This window comes from Lepidothrix coronata, unplaced genomic scaffold, assembly GCF_001604755.1.
Source record: "Lepidothrix coronata isolate B3197 unplaced genomic scaffold, Lepidothrix_coronata-1.0 Scaffold216, whole genome shotgun sequence".
Classification (NCBI taxonomy): Eukaryota; Metazoa; Chordata; class Aves; order Passeriformes; family Pipridae; genus Lepidothrix; species Lepidothrix coronata.
The window spans coordinates 192,463-198,462 of NW_016690396.1; positions in this window are offsets into that span (position 1 = coordinate 192,463).

The window sequence follows — 6,000 nt, forward strand, 5'->3', positions numbered from 1 at the left end:
GATGAATGAAGTTCTGATGTTGTGAGAGGTAATTGTTTTAGTTCACTTCCACTGTGTACATAGAAGTAGAATTTTATACTGTCTTGTAAACAAATATTTTGTACCAGAACTCTGATTCAAATATCAGTCTCTGCTTCTGACCAATACAAACACAAGATCCTAATTTTTGGATTTGAGTATATAGGAGTTATCCCTGTACATAAGAAGGACTTTCTAGAGGGTTTTTTCCAATGTTTTACTCTGTAATTACTATGAGATTTTATAAAGTCCCATCTTATCATATTGGTATAACTCTACCTCCTCTTCAGTCTTCTGAAACTTCGTCAGTGTGACAGAACTCACTGGCAGCCTAGAAAAATGTTTAGCTGGTTCTTTTAAAACCCTTCAGTTATTTGAATCTGATTTTTAAAATACCAGACTTCAAAAGCTGCTAGCTAACATTTTCCTGAATTAATACAGGAAAGTGTTTTATCAATCCCGAGACATACACCTTTATCTCTGAAGTATACAGCAGAAATTTTTACTGGACACTTCTGTCTTCTGAATTGCAATTAATCACAATATTGCTATCATATTTTAAGAGGCCACTGTTGTCATTAGGGGTTTTTTTACACTGAACACTTATAAGTATTGAGTTTGGCTGAATTTTTGATTGAAAGTAGCCCATAAATACTTCTGAAACATGCCTTCCAAAGGCAGTGCTGTTCCTCCACCACAAAACACAACATAGAATGGAAGTGGACTTTTCAAAAGTTAGAGGTAGGATTTTGAAAGAGGAGAAGGTTTGGCACACAAAATTGAGACATCTGGAAGCATAAGAGGCAAAGGGTAAACATGTTGCTTGTTCATATTTGTTGTGCATCAGGTTTCTTGGCATGGTTTGAAATGGAGTGCAAATCAAAGCTCTTTGTGATTTTGTGGAAAAAATAAGGAGCAAACACTTTCATTTCAAGGTGAAATTTGTGGGAAATCATTTGATATTTTGGTACTGAACTTATTCAGACCCCAATGTTTTTAACTCCTTTGGGCATAAAATTAGTGCTGGTCATACCAACTGGCTCCAACAAGACCAAAAATAAGCACATTATGCTGCCTGTCTTTTACATCTCTCCATCTCCAGTTCTGGGATGCAGTATTTTGCAGGATGATTCTACTTGCGTCAGTATTCTTCTTCAGTTCCACTGACAAGCATAGCGTTATTTCATTAAAAACATGTCATAAGGACTATCAGTTCTTCCAAGCACTCAGGCTGTAAGATACATGATTTCTGTGTTGGCAGATGGGTTACATATTACAGATTTGCGCTGGGTATACTGTGCAGCTGAGAAGGTGCTGTAATCAGCCTGTAACAGCTAATACTTGTCTGTGCTAATGAACCCTAAATATAATGCAAATATCTTGACCTTGCAGACAAACAAAAAAAAGTTTGATTTACTCAATGACAACATATAAACCAATCAACACCCTTTGATTTTCCTATTAAATTGTCTTGTCACACTCTGCAGCCTTCAAAGATATTTTGCTCTGGCCACTGGTGTTATAAGACATTAACGATGACAGTTACACTCTACATTCTCTTTTGTGCCTTCAGTTCACTTCCAAATGCATTTCAGACTGTAGTATGGACAAATCTGAAAGCCAAGTAACTTTTGTGTGTGTTTGAATTTCTTAAAAAATATAATTATTTGCCTCTATTTTGGATTGTTTTTTCTAAGTATGCATACTCAAGTGCTAAAGGCACACAATTAAGCTTTTGTTTATTTTTTAAACCTTTCATAATATTTTTTGAGAAATATTCTTTAAGGCTTAATTTTGTAATATTTTTTTTCAAATTTTTTATTTTAAGCATGGGCGATGATCAAGTGATTTCTTCAAAAGAAGGAAAACAAGCCCCCAGGGCTCTACCATTCCCAAGTACTCTCCAAACTTCTAAGTTTTGCTGATGGTGGCTTTGAAACTCAAGACTTTCAAAATAGTTTTTAATGAGTTATACTAAAAGACCAAATGCTTAATTCAGAGGCTCTCCCAGGATGCTGTACTGAATGACATGACCTTCTGCACTGCAGAAGTGACACTTCTGACCCCATGGAATTTGCTGTTTTTTGAACTATACAGAAATTATTCTAAAATTAAACAGCTGAGAGATGTTCTTTCATATCAGTCACAGAAGTGGGTTTCATCATCTATTTTCTTCCCTCATTTACATGCTTTGCATGTAAATATATTTTTGTGTTTATCTGTGGCAAACAGAAACAGTGGAAAATCCAAAAATATCAAATATATCAGCTTGTAGTTCTTTCTACAGTGGATTTTTTCCTTCTTATTCCAATTTTTAGTTGCTGAAGTAAATAAGGCAAACTCCTCCATCCCACTCCCCTCCTCAAAAAAATGATTTTTTGAGAGTATTATTTTTATAGATTCTCCGAAGCCACTGAGAGTCCTATAGGTATCTGGATTACATTGTTCTTTTCAATGTGAGTGATGCAGATCAAAGGCCAGATCTCAGCCCCACAGGCTGTGTGCAGCAGATGCTTTTACAATATTAAAGCAATAATTTATCACTGCTGTGTGTTTTCTGCATTATAATAATGGCCAGTCTTCGCGAGCGAAGATTTGGGAAAGGTCATTAACCCTTCGAGCCTGCGCAGTGGATTTTTTAGGTGAGACACAGCGTGCGCTGAACTGAGCCCACCCTTTAATCCTGAGGTTCATCTGCCGGGGCCAAGCACGCTTGGACAGTGGCAGTGAGGGTCTCAGAACGTAGGTTTGTTTAGAGTGACCTTCTCTTAGATGGATTGCCTTACAAGGCTAATGAGCTCCATCTGCCCGGGGGGCTGGGAATCGAACCCGGGTCTCAGCGGTGAGAGTCCTGCACCCTAACCACTAGACCACCAGAGGCCCCGTTTTCTGCATTACAAACAAAATAATTCCACTTCTGAATGGCATTAATTGATTGTTTGGATTTGTTGTACAGTGCTCGGCCATTTCAGCTCATCAGCCTCTTGATCAGAGAGAGAGCAAAGCCTGAGCATGATGAGTAGCAAAGTTTGAGTTGATTCTGCTGAGGGAATTCATACAAAGACTACAATAAGTAGTGTTTGGCTAGGCACTTTCCGCTACTTGAGCTGTTTTATTTCTGCAAGATCTTTATCAGTACACGGTTTAAAAACCAACTAAGCAACCAAACCAAACCCTATCAAACCCCCTTCAATACCAGTTGCAAAATCCATTTTTGAGTTCTTTAGGGGAAGAAATATTACAATGTCCAATGTTTTTATAATTTATCTCTTTGTGCTTTTCAGTCACAATTGTAGTGAAATAAATTATTCTAGTTTTCCTGCTAGGATCATATGGTTGTTGCTCAAAAATATATTTGCATTTAAATTTAAAAGTTTTGTTTTGTTTTGTTTTGTTTTGTTTTTTGTTGTTACCTCAGTAGTAAAACTGTTTATCCTTATTCTTTAAGAAGAAAAATCTAGAGGATGGTTACATCTAGGGAAAACTTGTGAAATTTGATGCTGACCTAGAGTTTTAGGGTAGCAGATATCTTATTCTGGAAACTAATGCCAGTTTTGATTTTTGTTTTGCTATTTGGGGAAATTATTTTGTTCCTTAAAGAATTGATATCCATTCAAGCTTCATTAAAGCTGTCTTTAAGTGATTGAAATGGAAAATTCTATAAATTTTGTCCAGTAAATTTCTATTCACTCTGTTTGTGTAGGAGTTTGTTAGAAAAACTGCTACATTTACAAGGGGAGACAAGTGTGACTTTCATAGTTTATTCTGTGCTCATTGAATTGCAAGAGCTTCATTTCAGGGTGATTTTAGGGTGATGTTGTTACCAGCAACCACTGGATGAGAAGACAAAATGGAAAGTAGCAGAATGCTAAATCTTGGTTTATTTATCTGTAAACAAAATGAATTTCAGCCAAACATGGTATTACCTTGCAGCAGCCTGCCTTGCTCTTCATGCTGCGTGCATACTAATCAGTCTGTCTTGACATTTAGTTATTTTAGTTATTACAGATATACCAGTGCGTGAGTGATAAAAAGATTTAAGTGGTTGTGTAACTCTGGAAAAGGAGACAAAATAAAATTCTTAGATGTGCTTAAAATTTATGCAATAGACACATACTAGTCCCATAAAAAGACATCCAGAAAGAATTCCAAGATACTGAGAGGTCTGATGATAGCTTACCTGTGGTGAAACAGAACATAAGCATACAACAGAGCTCCTGTTGGATCTGTCTGCAAATGCTCTTAGACTATTTAAATTTCAGAGGCTGAGCACACAAGAAGTTAATGGTCAGTAGCTGCGTTTCTGTAAATTCTCATTTTAGCATATTGTATGCTTTTGTTTGCTATCAGTCTGCTTGTACTTTGAAAGTAACTTGGATATATGTGAACTACTCCTCTTTTTCAGCCAATACTACTTCCAGTTGTCTTCAAAACATTGCTTTTGTTGCCACTCAAAGTCTGGAAACATGAGGACCAAGCACTCCATGCTAAATTTCATTAGTTTGTGGTGCGCTGTTGGGAACTGGGCGAACTACCAGCAGACCTTCGTGATGCAGTCATTATCACCTTGTACAAGAAGAAAGGTATTAAATCAGACTGCTCAAATTACCGTGGTATTACTCTGCTCTCCATTGCTGGCAAAATCCTGGCAAGAATACTCTTGAACAGACTAATACCCACTATAGCAGAAGGAATTCTACCTGAAAGCCAATATGGTTTCAGAGCCAACAGGACATGGTATTTGTTCTCAGACAACTGCAAGAGAAGTGTAGGGAACAGAACAAAGGTCTCTGTGTAACCTTTGTCAACCTCACCAAGGCTTTTGATACTGCGAGCAGAAAAGATCTATGGCAGATTTTGGAACGTTTAGGATGTCCCCCCAAGTTCCTTAAAATGATCATCTCACTCCATGAGGATCAGCACGGCCAAGTCAAATATGGCAATGCACTTTCTGAGCCCTTTCTAATAACCAATGGTGTGAAACAAGACTGTGCTAGCACCAACCCTATTCATGGTCTTTTTCAGCATGATGCTCCAAAGGGCCACGGCAGACCTCGATGATCAGGACGGTATCTACATTCGATACCGTACTGATGGAAGCCTTTTCAACCTAAGGTGACTGAAGACCCATACTAAGACCTTAAACCATCTTGTCTGGGAGCTGCTTTATGCTGATGACGCCGCCCTTGTTTCCCACACAGAAGCAGCTCTGCAGCGTTTAACATCCTGCTTTGCAGATGCTGCTGAGCTCTTTGGGCTGGAAGTCAGCTTAAAGAAGACAGAAGTTCTCTACGAACCTGCACCTCAGGAAGTCTTCCATCATCCCCATATCACCATTGGCAAATCAGAGCTCAGATCAGTCCAGGAGTTTAATTACCTAGGTAGCCTCATCTCCTCGGATGGTAAGATTTATGGAGAGATAGACAACAGGTTAGCAAAGGCATATAGTGCTTTTGGAAAGCTTCATAAAAGAGTTTGGCAAAATAAACATCTGAAGAAAAGTACAAAGATCAGTGTTTACAGAGCCATAGTGCTATCTACTCTTTTATATGGATCTGAATTGTGGGTCATCTACCGCCACCACCTGCGACTCCTAGAACGCTTCCATCAACCCTGCCTCCAACATCTACTGGTCAGAATATATGACCAATACATCTGTTCTAGAACAAGCAGCAGTCACAAGTATTGAGGCCATGCTGCAGAGAACACAGCTGCATTGGGCAGGGCACATCTCAAGGATGAAAGACCACCGCCTCCCTAAGATCATGCTTTATGGTGAACTTGCCACCGGCTGCCACATGAGAGGAGCCCCGAAGAAAAGATACAAGGACTCCCTGAAACAACATCTCAGCCTTGGCCATATTGATCACCATAACTGGTCTACTCTGGCCTCCAATCGGGAGGCCTGGAGACACACCATCTATAACGCTGCCGTTTCCTTTGAGAACACACGCAGGATCCCTCTCGAGGAGAAAAGAGAAT